Genomic DNA, 19,549 nt, shown 5'->3' with positions numbered 1-19,549 from the left:
CACCTCACTTGCGTGGGTATGCATAGTGGCTGCAACAGGAAAAGGCCCAAATCGTACGGTGGAGACTTAGTAATTACCTATAGCAAAACTACCATTTTTTTAGGGGGGGGCATCTGTGTTTTTTTCCCCATGCTTGGGGGCCATCTTGGAAATCTACCAAAGCCAAACAGTTTTGAAAACTAGACACCCGGGGGAGTCCATCGAGGTATGGCATGCCTGGGTCCCCCCACGTTTTCCTACCCAGAATACCCTGCAAACCTTAAAATTAGGTTAAAAAAACACTTTTCCATACATTTTTGCGTGGGATCTCCGTGCCGGCACAAATGTCCTACCACCCAGCGTTCCTCTTGTTCTCCCGAGTAAAATGATATGTCAATTGTGTGGATGGGCCAAAGGCCTGTGACTAGGATGACCCCAAAACAGTAGAATTCTCAGTGCTTTCTTGTGAAGGGTGCGGGCTATGCGGTGCAGCAAGACAAGACTTTATTCACCTGATTTGCATCTGCCCGGCTCTCATACAGGAACGTCGGAACTGGTTGAAAGCCAAGTTCAAGCAGTTTGGAATACGTACCTGTAGGTCTGCGATTATACAAATATTATGCACCGCAGACCCGCAATTCATTTGTAGATCAATCAAATTTATTGAGTATTTTGGGAAAAAGCAAAGAACATTGGCAAAACCTTGAACTTGGAATTGTTATTTTTTACTCCAGAAAGACACTTGCTTTTACGCCCAATTTTAACTTTTATCATTTCACATTAGTGTAAATTCTCAGTGTGTTTTTAGCATATTATCATATTTGTATCTTTGTAATGGTTTTAATTAACTATACAATAAAGTACTCATTCATTCATTCAGTGCTTTCTTGTAAATACCGAACCCTACAATTTTTTAAAAATACAATTTTTTCAAAATACATTTTTAGCCTGTTCTGCTTTGGCCCACCCACACAAGTGACGTGTGGGTCCTTGAGCCACACACGCAAGTGAGGTAAGTGAGGTACCATTTTTTTGGGAGACCTGGGAGAACGCTGGGTGGGTGGAAATTTGTTGATCCACGCAGATTCCAGAACTTTCCACTACAGAAATGTGAGGAAAATGCATTTTTTTTGTCACTTTTTTAGCTTTGCAAGGCATTCTGGGTAACAGAACATGGTGGGAGGCAGTCGAGTCACCCCATCCTGTATTCCCCTGGGTTCTACTTTTCAAAAATGTATAGGTTTGCTAGGTTTCCCTAGGTGCCGGCAGAGCTGGATTCAAAAACTACAAGTAGGCACTTTGCCAAAAAAGGGCCAGTTTTCACTGCGAAATTGAGGTGCGACCACGTTGTGTTTTGCGCCGTTTCCTGTTGTAGGCACTAGGCAGGTGAGGTACCATTTTTCTCATAAGACTTTGGGGAACGCGGGATGTGTGGAAATTTGTTGATCCACGCAGATTCCAGAATTTTCCACCAAAGAAATGTGGGTAAAATGCAATTTTTTCCCAATTTTTTAGGTTTGCAAGGGATTCTGGGTAACAGAACCTGGTGGGAGGCAGTCGAGTGACTAGTGTCTAGTTTTCTAAAATGTATAGCTTTGCTAGGATTCCCTAGGTGCCGGCAGAGCTATGGTTCAAAAACTACAGGTAGGCACTTTTCCGGCAGAGCTAGGGTTCAAAAACTACAGGTAGACACTTTGCCTAAAAAGGGACAGTTTTCACTGCAAAATTGAGGTGCGACCACGTTGCGTTTTGCGCCGTTTCCTGTCGCAGTCACAAGATAGACCCAGGCAAGTGAGGTGCCATTTTTCTCATATGACTTTGGGGAACAGGAAGTGTGTGGAAATTTGTTGATCCAGGCAGATTCCAGAACTTTCCACCACGCAAATGTGAGGATAATGCGTTTTTTCCCACTTTTTTAGATTTGCAAGGGATTATGGGTAACAGAACCTGATGGGAGGCAGTCGAGTCACCCTATCCTGAATTCTCCCACTCACAGGCACTAGGCAGACCCAGGAACTTGAGGTACCATTTTTCTTATAATACTTTGGGGAAAGCGGGGTGGGTGGCAATGTGTTGATCGACGCAGATTCCAGAACTTTCCACCACAGAAATGTGAGGAAAATGTGTTTTTCCCCCAATTATTTAGGTTTGCAAGGGATTCTGGGTAACAGAACCTAGGGGGAGGCAGTTGATTCACCCCATCCTGAATTCCTCTGGGTGTCTAGTTTTCAAAAATGTATGGGTTTGCTAGGTTTCTCTAGGTGCCGGCAGAGCTAGGGTTAATAAACTACAGGTAGGCACTTTGCCAAAAAAGGGCCAGTTTTCACTGCGAAATTGAGGTGCGACCACGTTTCGTTTTGCGCCGTTTCCTGTCGCAGGCACTAGGCAGACCCAGGCAAGTGAGGTACCATTTTTCTCATAAGACTTTGGGGAATGCGGGGTGGGTGAACATTTGTTGATCCAAGCAGATTCCAGAACTTTCCACCACACAAATGTGAGGCAAATTTGTTTTTTCCCCAATTTTTTAGGTTTGCGAGGGATTATTGGTAACAAAACCTGGTGGGAGGCAGTCGAGTCACCCCATCCTGAATTCCCCTGGGTGTCTAAGTTTAAAAAATGCATAGGTTTGCTATGTTTCCCATAGCTAGGGTTAAAAAATCTACGGTAGGCACTTTGCCAAAAAAGAGCCAGTTTTCACTGTGAAATTGAGGTGCTACCATGTTGTGTTTTGTGCTGTTTCTTGTTGCTGGCACTAGGCAGACCCAGGCAAGTGAGGTACCATTTTTGTCATAAGACTTTGGGGAACGCAGTGTGAGTGGAAATTTGTTGATCCACGCAGATTCCAGAACTTTCCACCACGGGAATTTCTGGAAAATTCTTTTTTTTTGTCAATTATTTAGGTTTGCAAGGAATTCTGGGTAACAGAACCTGGTGGGAGGCAATCGAGTCACCCCATCTTGAATTTCCCTGGGTGTCTAGTTTTCAAACATGTAAAGGTTTGCTAGGTTTCCCTAGGTGCCGGCAGAGCTAGGGTTCACAAACTACAGGTAGGCACTTTGACAAAAAAGGGCCAGTTTTCACTGCGAAATTGAAGTGCTACCACGTTGCGTTTTGTGCCGTTTCCTGTCGCAAGCACTAGGCACACCCAGGCAAGTGAGGGACCATTTTTCTCATAAGACTTTGGGGAACGCGGAGTGGGTGGAAATTCGTTGATCCGCATAGATTGCAGGACTTTCCACCACAGAAATGTTTGGAAAATGCTTTTTTGTGTCAATTGTTTAGGTTTGCAATGAATTCTGGGTAACAGAACCTGGTGGGAGGCATTTGAGTCACCCCATCCTGATTTCCCCTATATGTCTAGTTTTCAAAAATGTATAGGTTTGCTATGTTTCCCTATGTGCCGGCCGAGCTAGGGGACAAAAGCTACAGATAGGCACTCTGCCAAAAAACTGTCATTTTTTTGTGCGAAATTGAGGTGCGACCACCTTTCGTTTTGCGCCGTTTCCTGTCGCAGGAACAGGGCCAACCCACACAAGTGAGGTACCATTTTTATCGGGAGACCTAGGGTAATTCATATTTGTAAAGCAACTGATATTCCTGTTGAGTTTGGTGCATTTCTGCCTTCCAAATGAAAGACATTTTGAAAAATGACCAATATTTCTCATGCTAGTATGAGTATTCCCAATTTTGAAAATGTGCAAATATGTACTGTTTCTAAACTCTATAATTTGTACCCAATTCAGAAATACATAGGTGCATTTCTTACAGATTTTCCCATGTATACATTTTCAAAGAATAATTGCTCTAAACCCGGTACGTAATAAAATTCCATTGCAAGTTGCTGCACAGTTTTTGGCTCTGGGTTCGTCGGGTTCTTGGTGAACCTACAAGTCCTATATATCCCCACAACCAGCAAATGTAACGGTATATTGCTTGCATAGAGTTGTTATAATTAAAAGAAGTTACAGGTGAAAACGCTGACACAAAAGGCTGTTTTTTTCAACTAATTTTAATTTTTTCCTATATTTAACTGTTAGTCTCTATAAAGAAACCATCATCTATTTAAACAAATGACCCCTTTCTAAATTCTGAATTTTGTCTACCTTAATAAAATGTATAGTTTTCCAGGATCCATTATTGCTTTCATACTCATTTATACCATTAACTGGAAGGAGGTTGGAAGCACTACAAATAGCAAAAATAGGCTATGTCCCAGAAAACTGCCAAAACTGTGTGAAAAATGTTGGTTCTCTGACAAAAGACTATAATTCCCTAAAAACTGGGAAAGTGGTGATTTCAGCCCTTTTTTGATAACATTTGCAGGGAAAACCCCAGATGCCTTCCTTTGCAGTCCGTTTTTCCAATTTTTCTGAAAAAAACAAACATTTTACTGTATTTTGCTTAATCTATGGGACCCCTCCAAAAGTAATCCACAAACCCTGGGCACCTTTAGAAGTCACATGATGTTGGAAGAAAAGGACCCAAACTTGGTGTGGATACCTTATGTGGTCAAAAAGGTACAGGGGCCAAAGCGCGCACTACCCAAAATCACCAAAAAAAGGTTTAGCACAGGAGGGGAAAAGGCCTAGCAGCGAAGGGGTTAAAATCCTTTGTATGTACCACTGAGGTGTGATTCTTCACCAGTCTAAGCTACTCTTGCTATTTGAAAAATACTTTCAAGGTGATCCAGTTCTCTTGTTTTAATCTAAGATCCTTTTGCTGGATCCCAAATATAGATGTTGCCAGTGTTAACCAATGAGTTCTGACAACAATCTGCCTCACTTCCCAGAGTGTGTCCCTGTCTGTACTAATTAGTCTTTTCCAGACAGGGTGAAACACTGGAGGGAAAGGAGAATGGAGGAGGGAGGGTTAGGGAGAGAGAGAGAGAGAGAGAGAGAGAGAGAGAGAGAGAAAAAGAGAGCAAGAGAGAGAGAGAGAGAGAAAGAAGCAACGTGTCCAACTCTTTTTTGGCATGGTTCTCTCAAGTATTAATCAATAACTTAATCAAGAGTTTGTACTGCACAACTTTTCAACCATGAGGGTCTCAAGGTGTGGGGGAAAGGAGGGGAGCAGATCTGTTTAAGTGCTGGGGTCATTCAAATAGCCAGGTCTTGAGGTAATTCCTGAACTGAGGTAGCCTGGAGATAGTCTGAGGTAAAGGGATGTGGTGTTCCATGCTCTGTTCCATCCAAGGTGCGCGCATGGGCAGGCAGCATGCACCTAAATCTCCTGGAGCGTGCATTGTAAATTACAAAGCGCACACAGGCAACTGAGGACCGTCGTGCCGCCGCTTTAAAAATCCATGCGGTTCAAAAACGGTCAGATTGTGACCCTTTTGGTAAGTAATCACGTCAAACGCTGCAATGAACATAATTACTTTAACAAAGGCACACAATCTGCCCTGCTGTTGTGCCGTATTAACAAATGAAGGGAAGCAAGTCTAAAAGCATGTAGTGCTTGTAGACTTGCTGCATTTCATTTGTGAATGGCAGACCAAGCAAGCAGGGACAGAGAGCCGGAATGGGTATCTCGAAGCAGAGGGTTGTTAGGGTGAAAGCATGGTTGCAGGCCCATTTGAGGTCTGTAGGTGGTGGCCTGTTTTTCGTAGCTGCAAAGACTAAAGTGGTGGGTTTTTGAAGACATAGGCGGGACCTGTAGAATGACAAGACCTGAGGATATGACTAGACTGGGAAGTCAGGAAACCAAGGGGAGAGGCCCTGGCCATGGTCTGCCTAGCCAAGCGAAGCAGGGGACATAAATAGATAAAATTGAATGTCCGAAGAAGATGAAGGAATTGTTTTATAGTCCAGTCAGTTAGCAATCAAAGCATGAAAGACAACCAAGCGGCAATGGGTGCCATGGGAATCAAGTGAGCTCCAATAAGAGTCTGTGAAAATTCTACTGAGGCCCTCGGTCTGCCCACAGAGGCTCCCATGGTGTACTACACATGGTCTTGTGGGCAGCCATTTCTGGAGCCCAGTGATGAGCACGGATGACATGTCACTGCATAACCTCTGTCTTGATACGCAGTGCTGCACTATGGTCTGGGAACTTTCAGTGGGTCATTTTCACTCAATGACTAGTTTGGCAACAATAAAAACAAGAAGTTGGGTTCATGTCCTCGCGCACAGGCGACTTGCTGCACACAGTTGCACACATGACAACATTTTAGGACAGTGACGTGGGAGATTTACAGTAAAAATCGGGATTATTACAGAAACGGAAGTCGATTTTTGTTGATAACATAATATTTTGATTGAAGGCAAACCTTTACATACATTGGAATCTAAGCTCATCTTGTCATAATGCCGTCATTCCAATTTTAGTGGCACGATTTGGCTAATACATATTTACTTTTTATTAACTAAATTAAGAATGTGCGTTCTTTATTCTTTTGGCTGTATTTTTAATTGTTAGTGATTCCACATTCAGCGTCTAACCCAAAATGAACTCTTGAGAGGTTGTGACTCAATGGGCCGCGTCACTCATGACATAATGTTCTAAATGACAGTGAATACATTTGCGGGAATGCCATGGCCCGGGACTGTCTGTATTAATGTAATTAGCCCCAGCTGTCTCTAAAAAGGACTAATCTGTGGGCTATGTCAGGAATATTTAGGCAGTCATTTTCCTTGACCATAGATACACCAGAGAGGACCTGGCATCATGCATATTAAATATAGCTGTCACTTAATGAAACACAGTCACTTACCTTCGGCCATAATTTTTCTGATTAATACCCTTTCTACCTGCAGATTGCTCACCTTTGAATCTCCCAGTTGCCAGGCTGATTCTGGGAACATCTGACTTCACCAGTAGGAGGCACTCTATCTCAACACCAAAAATGGAGTCATAGGGATGCTACTGGAGCCTACCCTCAACCGCAACATCTGTTCTCATCAGTGTTTAAGTGCGTCTCTCAAAATTGAGACAAATCATTTCTACAAGGAAATGGGTGCAGTGCTGTAAACTAAACTGCCATTTTTTATGCATTTCTTCTGAAAATTGGGTGGGAGGGTGGGTGGAAATCATTGAAGAATCTGCAGGTATGTAAAAGATCAATACCAAAGGTAAGTACCTTTTTTATTCTTATGGATATATCTGTCGGCAGATTCCTCAGCTTATAACATGCAACCTCCAAGAAATAACCGGGCAGGTGGGTCTGAAACAAATTTAAAAAAGAAAGTCCAGCAGGATTGAGCGGGTGAAGTAGCCATCCCCTCATAATCCAAACTAGTGTTGGGCAAAGTGTGGAGGGAGGTCCCTGTGGCTGCCATACAGATGTGTTCCACTGGCACTCCTCGAGCTAAAGCTGCACTGGAAGCCTTTAACTGGTGGAAGGAGGCTTGTAGCCTATTAGGTTGTTTCTTCTTGCCAAGGTGTAGGAGATCCTGGTGCACATTTTTCCTTTTACACCGCCTTGCCTTTTTGATGCCTGTGTACCTCAGGTATGTTGGAATGTTTTTTTTGTGTGTGTTAGGCATGCCAGATGACAACAAACGGAAGGCAGGCATGGTGGGATTTCATGCACATTTTCACCCAGAGTGCCCCATCAAGAGGGCCATTGATTTCATCTTCCCTTGTAATAGGGTATCTATGCACATGGGTCCTTCTTTCGGATTACCTACTCCACACAAAAGACAGCACCTACCAATTATCTGGTTACTACCCTACCTTAACTCACACTTTTAGTTCTTGCAAGAAGAGAGAGTAGTAGTCTCTTTGCTCCTGCTCCTTGGTGCAGAACTTTGTGCTGCCGGGTTACGATATCCGCTTCACAGGTCTGTACCTTCCGGTCTTGGCTCTCTGGGTATCTGAGGATCTCTGTAGTTCCATACAGCGAAGAACACCCCATTAAGAGGCACCGATGATCATCAAGGTGAACCCTTCTATAGAGCTCTGTGCATCTTTTTTTCTTGGCTGTGATTTTGGCGACACCACCAGTAACTTTCAAATTGAGGTTTAATAAATTAATCTATGAGCCAGGCATGAACCCCTACCTTGTTCAGTTGAAGTCACCTAAGATTCATTCAACCATCTACATTTGTAAGAAAGAAACACATATTGCTTTATTGGTTCTGTGAACTGTATACTTATGCAGCTATTTGTGTTGCTGGTGTGTGACATGAAATTCATACTCTATCTGCCAATGATGTCACTGGAGAATACATTACTACTTAGAAGTGGGTTACTTAAGCAGAATTCCTATTTTCTTTATTTCTATGCTTCAGTGATATATATTAGAACCGCTCGTTTATTTGGACTAAATAGTCACCCGTTACATTATTTCAGTTAAAAGGTGCGCACTTTGATAAAACAAAATATTTATAGCTTACACATTATAAAATAGCTTCTTTGTACTCTAAAGGAAAAGAGGAATGTTAAACACCCCGAGGCCTCCGAAATAAACAATAACATTTTAAATCAACTGAAACACAGGCCTAGTATTAAATTCCTGCTGACAGTGGAGTCCACAGATTTTTACTAACGTTGTGCCGGTGCAGGTGTAGCCAGAAAAGTGCAGCACCCCACTATCATTTCCGCTCCCAATGCTGGACCAACCCAAAGACTTTACCAGCAGGTATTCCTGATAAAACTGAATCAATTGTGACACTCAGTATTCAGTAATTCAGCATAGAAACCACAGATGTTCGATACAAAATATTACCATTGAGTTACATCAGAATGTGGACTGCAAATGTGTCCTTTCCTCATCCCATCTAGAGAGAGGTCACTGTTAGAGACAAGTGACCCTCCTTTTTTTCTATTTTTCACCCAAACTGAACCGTCAATACTTCCAAACTCTAAGAAAGGATATTTTGAATAGACTGTTTCTACACAAACTGGGGACCATTGCGAACCTGAACACTGCAACAGCCCATAAACAGGCTTGACCACTGCCGAGCACCATTTTTTTTGGCCCACTCTAAAGAAGCTGTCATCCGCTTGTTTGTGGATGACATGCCGGCGGAGGTGGACAGAGGCATTCCTTGAGCCCTCGTCCTCCTTGACCCAGCATTGGCCGGAGATGATGCACGGGTAGGGGGATTGTGATTGCAGTGGAGAGGGAAACAAATTAGATTAAAAAATAATCTCTTTAGAGTTGCTCTAAAGGGGCATTTCGCCTAAAAATCCCAAGATGCAAGAAAAAAAACATGGGTATCACATCCTTCTCTGTTCAAGCAGCCACACTTTGGAACTTTTTACCCCCCCAACATAAGATATCACCGACAACCACCTTATCTTCAGGAAACTACTCAAAAATTGGCTCTTCCCCACATAAGCACCAAACAGAAATTTACAGCATATCCCTCTGTATATAAGTATTTATTTTCACTATAGATATGTACCTATCTTGGTATATTGCTTTGATTAAAAACATGTAGAATATTTAAAAGCAAAACAATAAAAATCACCCTTGGTCTACATGTACTTGCTTCCATTGTGCATCTATGTACCTCCATGTACTTGGATCTGTGTGTCTGTTAGTTTTCTCCTGAAAAAGCATATCCAATGCACTACCCTACTTCACATCTTGTACCTTTATGAATATATTTAATCTCCATATATTTATCTCTTTTATGCATCTATTTGCTTTCAATGTACTTATGGATCTATATATTTTTAGCGCTTTCTTTTAATTTGGCATTTCCAATGCACTACCCTATTTCTCAGCCTATACCTCTCTTAATATATCTTCTAGCCCAACTTTCTGACTCATCTCAAACTACTTTCTACTACTCTTTCCAATGCACTACCCTATCTCTCACCCTATACATCTATCAATATATCCTCTACATCCACTTTCTCCTTTATCCCAAATCCCATACACTACTATGATCCCCAAAATAACCCTTTCTAGACTTTCTCCTATTATACCCCTCCTTGCATCATCTGACACCTCTTTTGTACTAAACCGATCCCCCAAAGCAAACCTCTCTAAACTCTTCCCTCTGCCTCTTCCCCTCCAAAACCCTTGTTTACTCATCCAAAAGCCTCCTCCTACTGCTATGATCTAAAAAAAAAAATATATATATATATATATATATATATATATATATATATATATATATATATATATATATATATATATATATATATATATATATATATATATATATTACTCTTCTATCCCTCCACCATCCTGTTCAATAAAAATAACAGACTTACATGTTTACTTTTCAAATTCCATATTCCACTATACTAACTCACCACTTATCCTTTATGAGTTCCAGAGTCGCGTGGTACTCACCAATAAAGCATTTTAACACTCCATCAGGGTTACAAGGGCTATTAAAACTGCAAAATGTTTTTTCCTTTTCCACCCCTCCCCTCCCCAACCCTTCTCAATCTAAATACCTAACTAACATATCCACGACTCAAATTAATTTCATGTATCACCATACTAATTCAACACTAATCCTTATGGGTTCCAGAGTAGCTTGCTACTCACCAAAAGAGCACTTCAAAACCCCATCAGGGGTAGCAAGCGATATATAAATACAAACCTCTTTTCCTCCTCTATCCTGCCACCTACCCTTCTTTATCCAAATAACTGAATACCTGAATAACATATCACCAATTAAATTAGTTCATATTTCACTATATCCAACATGTCCTCGCCCTATGAACAGAGCTCTTGTTGAGAATCATTAGTGAAATCTAATATTGGTAGCACTGTTGGAGTCCTGTGCTTTTATAAAGCCAAAGTGTACTTGCCTGTGTAACCAATTCATGTCATGGTGTGTCCAGAGATGGCCATCACTAATCTGCACCCACCTGGTGAAACACTCTAAAGACTTTGCAAGTGTACTCGCTTGTCGGAATGCATCTACCATGATGCCTAGGGCGACCCTGCTGGGAGGTGAAGCTGTGTGCTCCCACACCAATTTTTAACTTGAAGGCTCCCTCGAGCTGCAGTGGGCTGACGAGCTCATGGAGAGGCACCTGCGCGCCTGGAGAGATACTATGTTCCACGGATACGGCAGCCTGCTCAACAACCCCAAATAATGCCTAATCTCTGCTGATGACAGATAATAATCTAGAAAAACGTGTCCGGAGATGGCCAGCACTAATCTGCACTCACCTGGTGAAACACTCTAAAGACTTTGCAAGTGTACTCGCTTTTCGGACTGCATCTACCATGATGCTTAGGGCGACCCTGCTGGGAGGTGAAGCAGTGTGCTCCCACACCAATTTTCTACTTGAAGGCTCCCTCGAGCCGCTGTGGGCTGACGAGCTCTTGGAGAGGCACCTGCGCGCCTGGAGAGATACTACGTTCCACGGATATGGCAGCCTGCTCAGCAACCCCAAATATTGTCTAATCTCTGCAGATGACAGATAATAATCTAGAAACACGTGTCCAGAGATGGCCAGCACTAATCTGCACCCACCGGGTGAAACACTCCAAAGACTTTGCAAGTGTACTCGCTTGTCGGACTGCATCTACCATGATGCTTAGGGCGACCCTGCTGGGAGGTGAAGCAGTGTGCTACCACACCTATTTTCTACTTGAAGGCTTCCTTGAGCCGCTGTGGGCTGACAAGCTCGTGGAGAGGCACCGGCCCGCCTAGAGAGATACTACATTCCACAGATACGGCAGCCTGCTCAGCAACCCCAAATAATACCTAATCTCTGCTGATGACAGATAATAATCTAGAAACACGTGTCCAGAGATGGCCAGCACTAATCTGCACCCACCTGGTGAAACACTCTAAAGACTTTGCAAGTGTACTCGCTTGTCGGACTGCATTTACCATGATGCTTAGGGCGACCCTGCTGGGAGGTGAAGCAGCGAGCTCCCACACCAATTTTCCAGATGTCATGGTGTGTGTGTATGGAAATTGCAAACCTGCCTTAAGAGCCACCACGTGGCACTGTATGTGTGGAATGCACTGTATTTTCATTTATTTAGCAAAAGTTTGGAGTGATGTTGGCAGCAGTGCCTTGACCAACCCAAAACCATTTCAGTTAATGCCAGAGTGAAATACACACATTTTAATTATCTTCACCATACCTATCTCACCCCCTACAGACTGGTGTGCATGTACCCTACTGCCAGAGACATGTGTCCTGGATGCAGAGCCCAGGGAGCCACCTTTACCCACATGGTCTGAGCCTGCACCACCGTACAAGTATTCTGGTTAGAGGTGACTCTGGTTCTTACAGCGGCAGCAGATGCATTGGTGGAAGTTACCCCCCTCCACTTTCTTCTGGGAGTCACGAAATGTAATTTGACTCGTATGAATGTGAATAGATTCTTGGATCTTGCTCTGGGCTTGGCCAAACGAAAAATAGCCATGGCCTGAAAGGCGAAAACGGGCCCCAGGATTGACGCATGACTGTTGGACTTGAGGAGAGCACTGGTCTCAGGATGTATGAATCAGCAGAAGGCTGAGACAAGAGCATTGGCTCCTTCGAAACAAATCTCTGCGCAATGGTAGGAATATCTAACAGTAGTCGAAACAAAAAATGCAATGGGTGTCCTACCTGCCTGAACACATCTACATAGATGGTATCTCGGAGGGGTTACCTTCTCCTCCTGCCTGATTGCCCCCTTCCCCACTTCACCCTACCCTTCATGCTTGCCCTTTCTCCCCCTCTCGTAATAGTATTTATATTTACACAAACACATATATATATATATGTTTGTTATATTTATGCATGCTCTTTTCCTTGTGGTACACAACAGCACATGGCTCATCACACCCTTATGCCCAGAGACACTTTGCTTCCTATTGCACCAGACCGGTTTATTTATTTATTTCCTCTTACACTTTAATATTTGTTGTGTTTCTTCTGTGTGGATTCATAATTCATTACGCATATGTATGCAATATGTCGTAGAACTCAATTTATAGAGTGTTAACAGATTCTTCTGCTGGGAGGCTGATTGTAAACTGTTTATGTTTAATGGTGCTGCACTGCAGAGTGAAGCAGTGTGCTACGCCACCACAGTTGACCTGGAAATGTTATTTGGTTGAATGCTTCTTTACGCCCCTACCTGTGCCATTTGGTTACATCACAAATCTACAAAGTTAAAAATCTACCTTGATTGTTATGCAAATGTTTTGGATGATATTACATTGAAAAATTGAATAAGCATCATTTATGAAAAAAAAGTTTGGAGTGATGTTTGCACTGATATTTGTCACTGCACCCATAGGCACGGTCCGATTCTTGGTGCAAAAAGCATTTGCTGCAAGGCACAGAGACCCAACACTGCCGCACACTGGGGAAAAAAATTAGAGGGAACATTAAAGAAGGACTTTCCCCTGGTTCTGGTCAGTTGCCAGTGCGAGCTGGGTAGAGCAGAGGTATCTTTTTGGTGCGTGGAAGGAGAGGCGGCTGTTCAGGTATACTGGTCCGGCACTGAGAAAGGCCTTGTAAGCGTGGGTGAGGAGTTAGAAGATTATTCTTCTGTTTGCCGGGAGCCACTGGATTTCTTCGAGGTGTTGAGTGATATGGATGTGTTGAGGACCAGTCTGGCAGCACCTTTCTTGACATTCTGGATCTTGCAGAGGTTTTTCTGTGTAATTCCTGTGTCAAGTGCATTGCCTTAGCCGAGTCTGCTGCTGATGAGCACATGAGTGATGGTCTTACAGGATTTGGTGGGGATGCATCTGAGGGTCTTTTGCAGAAGGGGGAGGGTATTGAAACAGTGCCAAAGATACTGAGTTGATCAGGTAGCCCATAGTGAGCGATGCATCTAGTATGATGCAGAGGTTTAATTCTGGGCCTGTTGGGTGAGGGTAGTTCCTATCACAGAGGGCATGAGGTATTGTTCCATGTAGAGGGAAGGATTACAGGATGAGTACTTCTGTTTTGCCTAAGTTGAGTTTAACGTATCATCAATTGGTGGAGGGAGAGTGAGTAGAGATCCTTTCAATCTCCTTTCAATAATTATAAATCAATGTGGAAAGGATCACTGGTCCTGCATAACCAAGGTCTGCAGGTGGATCGGTAGGTGTCTCCCAAATAAAAGACCCTGATACACGTGTTTTTTCAGAGTCGTGCAGCGGTATATGATGTGTCCCCGCTTCTTGTAACACGTGTCCGTGCGTAATCCTTGGGTCAATTTTTGTTTGCACCCTCCGCCAGGAGGTTGCACAATTGGTTAAAACAGTAGTGATGGTGAATAAGTGAAATAGTGCTATAAAGGTGTTCTAAAATACCCGGACAGCCAGAGGTTCAACTTTAATATTTCTGGATTCGGGTAAAAGGTTAAGGCGTGTCGCTATGGAATTATTTAGGAATTCTAGCGCACTAATCATGTGAGGTTAAAAGTGGTCGACATGTTTCAGCCTTATCTGCCTATTGGTCAGTCAGCTTTCCTCAGGACCATAAAGTGATTAAGTGAAAAAAGGGAAAAGGTAAATTTGTAACCTGATTCGTTTTGTGGTAGTAGGTCACATTGTACCTGTAATAAAAGAAAAGGGAGATAGTGCAACCACATTTGTAGCGAATAAGTGGGGAAAGACACTTCAGCAATGTACAATGACATAGAGACACAGTTGAGAATTAAGAAGCATATTATTAAAAAACATATAATTAAAAACGAGTTGTGCAATACTAAACTCAGAGTCACATTCATATTAAGCGTCAACTTACTCATTCTCAAAATTCTATGCGGAATATTGTGATGTATAAATCCCAAAATTGTATTTAGGCGTCATGAGATCATTCCTTTATAGTGCCCTGATATTGAAAGCGCTATTTAATTTAATGTGCAATTCTATTGTTACATTGCCATGACGTCCAAGCCGCTAGTCAATTTTACTGTGTCATCACAATTATCTTAGACATTGGTATACTATGTAATACCTGTTCGAGTGTAGACTCTTACAATTATTTAAAAGTGCATGCATTCGTTATTAGACGGTACCAAGCACTCGTTCTACATGCATTTTGAAAACTGAACATGTGCATACTGCCGCTTATAGAATGTACCTCTACATTATGTAAGACCTGTCTCCTCGGGAACCAAGGCAGTTAGGAGGAGGCTTCACTGTTTTGGAGTGAGGAAAAAAAGGAAGATTAGTAAAGTTGTTTTAATACTTGCAGTTTACTCCATAACGAAAAGGACAATGTTCCTTGATACCTCTAGCCTTCAAACACCCGTTTGAAGAGTTACTCGAGTGTTTGTACTTATTAGTTGTGCTAAATTGTTATACCTAATTTTCAGATGAGAATTGTAATAATTTCTAGCTTGAAAATAGACACATGGAGTTTATGAGAATGTACTCTGTAAGCGCTCATTCGAAATTTTCTCATAATAACTCTTCAGTTTCCATTACTTTTCAATAAAAGAAGACAAGTTACACACTGGCGATTGATTCCGGGTCACCAAGGGCAGAGACAGCACAAGCACTTTTAACCTCACATGATTAGTGCGCTTGAATTCCTAAATAATTCCATAGCGACACGCCTTAACCTTTTACCCGAATCCAGAAATATTAAAGTTGAACCTCTGGCTGTCCGGGTATTTTAGAACACCTTTATTGCACTATTTCAATTATTCACCATCACTACTGTTTTAACCAATGGTACAACCTCCTGGCGGAGGGTGCAAACAAAAATTGACCCAAGGATTACGCACGGACACGTGTTACAAGAAGCGGGGACACATCATATACCGCTGCACGCCTCTGAAAAAACACGTGTATGAGGGTCTTTTATTTGGGAGACACCTACCGATCCACCTGCAGACCTTGGTTATGCAGGACCAGTGATCCTTTCCACATTGATTTATAATGAGTTGAGTTTAAGGCAGCTGTTTTATATCCAGGTGGTGACAGTTTTCATCACTTCTTGAAAGTTGTGCCTGCTGAAAGTGGATTCATTGGTGAGGGAGAGGATCATCTGTGTGTAGTCGGCGTAGGAGACAATGTTGATTCTTTGTTTCCTGATGATGCTTGCGAGATGAGCCATGTAGACCCTGTAGAGGGTAGGTCTGAGAGAGGAGCCCCGGGGCACTCCGCAGGTGGTCTTTGTCGGTTACGAGAAGTATGGTGGAAGTCTGACCTGTTGTGTTTTACCTGTGAGGAAGGATCAGATCCAGTCAAGGGCCTTGTCGTGGATGCCAGCATCATGGAGTCTAGTGGTTAGGATGCTGTGGGAGATGGTGTTGAATGCTGCTGAGAGGTCAAGGAGGATGAGGGCCGCGGTTTCACCCTGATCATGGAGGGAGCGGATGTTATCAGTGGTGGCAAGGAGGGCGGTCTCAGTGCATTCATGCAAGTGTTTGGGAAACATATCAGTAAGGAAAGAGAGTCAACTAAGCACAGCCACGCAACAATCGCAAAGCGGAGTCCAAGGAACAAGGTCAGTATAACTGGGAAAGTGGGTCAGAGAATCACATGGGTAAATCTGCAGTAAAACACTAGAGGTAAAATAGAATCAGAGCAGTAAGTTCAGAACAAACATGCCACAGGTCAAAGTGTTGGAGAGGAGGAAAGCCAGAGCTGTACAGAATCCAAACACCAGCTTAAGTTGCCAAGGAAGTCAAGGGAACCGAGGAACCATTCTGGGAAAAAAACAACAAAGGTGATGGACAGGAATGGTGAACGATCAGGGGACAGAGAACAGCCATTACAATAGGAAATTGCCAGTCATCATTTTAGAGCTTTCCTGAAGGTTAAATACTGCCTTCGCCTGCTGTTACCCAGAAGTCCAGACCTTAAACTCAGCAGACTGGCTTTTTGAGCCACCTTTGCCACTACAATAGAAGCACAGCTTCAAAGAGACAACATCTCCATCCTAATCAGTACTGATAGCAGTACATCCCCAGCATATTCAACTAAATGTTTCAAAACATGCCAAGTCTGCCTCTTACCCCTGACTTCTAATATTTTGTTTTCATAAAGCACTTCATTCACAGTTTTTGTGGTCTGTGTGTAAATAGAAGGTGATCATAAAGGGAAAAAATTGTGATCTTGATCCTTGCAGAGACTTGAGTTCATGACCTTCAGGTCAAACATCGGAAAAGAGCATTTGAGTCTCAGAAGTATCTCGCATACATGTGTGTTCAATTTATTATCCTTCAAACCTGAGTTATTTTAAGGAATGAACAACGTAGGCAATTGGCCAGGCCTCCAAATTTCAGGGCCCCCATGATAAATTGATAAATGTTTGCATAAAAATCAGATGTTTTCTTTTCAGTTTGGCAGCACCACATTTTCAAGCTGCAAAACCCTGCATTTTCAAGCAATTGGTTACAATTATATTACTTTTGCTCAGTAGCGAAGTGTTTAAGCGGTCCATCGTTTAAACCATCATTGGCTTTTGTTAAAGCGAAGCTCTTGCCAACTTTAGCTTATGCTACTGAAGTACAACATGGCAAGGAAGCAGCAGTCCTTCAGAGAATGCAAATCAAGGCATATAGAACAATTTTTGCTCTACCGGGAAATTCCTCTCCAGCGCAGATTCACCATTGAATTTGGTTTACTGCAACAACGTCTAGCAAAAATGTATGCGGCAATAAACCAATGGAACAAAATCTGTTTAAACTGCCAGAATCCGCTTAATAGCACCATTTTGGAAGCTCAAGAGAATAATTCACGATCGGTTTATCAAAAGTATTTGCAGTTATCAATAAAGTTAACAAAGGTTTTGGAGTTATGGAACCTGAATTTACCATTCACAACATTTCGACAACTAATCAATAAAGTAGCAAAAAGACACTCGTTAACGGAGGACAAAATTATATTCAGCAAGCGCTCTCATGCCTGGGTGGTACTGCAATCCTATACGATCTTACAACCAGCGACTTACTTGGACATAACGTACTCCATACATCTAAAAAGGAAATTGCTAGCAATACTTCTTGGGGCGCTAACGACTAATGCTGATCAACCCCTCTGGAAATATAGTGGTCCGTCGTCATGTACAATATGTGGTGATATGAAGCAGGGCTTTATTCACCTGATTTGTATGTGTCCTGCTTTAAAAATAAATTGTCTTTTATTGTTAAAAAATCCATTTAAAGAAAGGGGCATGCGCACCTGTAGGTCAGCTATACTAAAATGTCTTGATCCGCAAATTAATTGTAGATTGGTAAAGTTTTTATTTTTATATGAAAAATTAATTTGAACTTGTACTTTAAATGGTATTTTACTATAGAGATGAAACCTTTGATATTCTGTTTAATATTGTTTTATCTATTTGTAACTGGTTCTTCAGTGAAAAACCAATAAGTCTAACATGTATATACATTGGTGCTAATACTGTCTGGATATGATGTTATCAAAAGCTGTTTATTAATGGTAATAAAGATTTTATTATGTACAGCAAATTCTCCCCTGCAAACTGCTTAATTTTATTGGAATTGTAAGGGTTTAAATTAACTTAAACAATAACGACTTCTTCTTCTTTTCTTCTTCTTCTTACATTGTCAAATTATCTTTCTATTTCTCCTGCCTTACTTAACCCCACATATTCTACCCTACCCCTCCCTCTTTAGATATAATTCTCTCTACCTACCTCTACATCTCCATGGTTAGATCCTCAGAGAAAGTTAGAAATGTGCACTCTCAGATTTACATCAATGTACGAGTGTAGATTTGCAACTTTCCGGGACTCACAAACATTCCTAGAAATCCACATGGAAAGCTTCTACAAGCACCGATTTCCACATATATTCCAGGGAAGATGGCATTCCCATCCAGATAATATTCCATCTGTACAGAGTTCACCATTGCAAAAAGCTATGCTAAGTGGGTGGTGGATCCCCTGTGCAAACACACTTTTCGTTCCTTCTCACAGACAATATTGTTAGCCATGAAGAAACCCCTTTCCCCTTACCCCCACAAACTCAGGGGATCATTCATACCCCTTCCCACCCTGTCATGGTATTCCTGCCACTTGAAAAGTCTGGATAAATTAAGTTGTAGACTGGTTTAACTTATTCTGCGAAGCCTGGAATGTATGTTCTGCCAAAATGTAAGAATTCAAATATGGATTGAAGTTTCTTCAATGCGTTTGGTGGTTGTAAGACTGCACACTTTTCTAAGAAGTGTGTTGCAAGGCTTTTGCTTTCACTTCACAACTCCTTTAATCAGTACATTGCGGTGGGCAATCTTTAATTATTTTAAATTAAAATTGGAGCCCATGTGAACAAATCCCAGAACTATGTCATCTACTCTTCTCAAATGTTTAATTAGGTCATCACCTGTCAAATAATTGCCATCAACACACAACATTGCCTGATCCTCAAGTTCTTATAGAATGTCTGTAACTCTGGCTGAAAACAACCCAGGGCTGTTCTTATACCCCTGGGCCAAATGACAAAACTGCCATTGAGAACCCATGTGGAAAATGCTTCCTTCTTTCAGGTGCTATATTTTGGCAGAAAAATATCCGAGATATCTAATGTTGTTTTGAATTTATTACGCACTATTTCGTTCATTAGTACTTTGATGTGCGCATTTTGCGCTGTGAATGTTTGTGTAGCTGTATTTAGATGTCTATAATATAATTTTAGACAATATGAATGGTCAGGTTTCAAACAGAGGATGATTCATAGGAGAGGTGCACCTTTCTATTACACCTTGGTATTCAAGTTGTGTGAGAA

Source organism: Lissotriton vulgaris, chromosome 4_1, assembly GCF_964263255.1.
Source record: "Lissotriton vulgaris chromosome 4_1, aLisVul1.2, whole genome shotgun sequence".
Lineage (NCBI taxonomy): Eukaryota > Metazoa > Chordata > Amphibia > Caudata > Salamandridae > Lissotriton > Lissotriton vulgaris.
The sequence above is the reverse complement of the archived record's forward strand: the minus strand, read 5'-3'. Positions refer to the sequence as shown.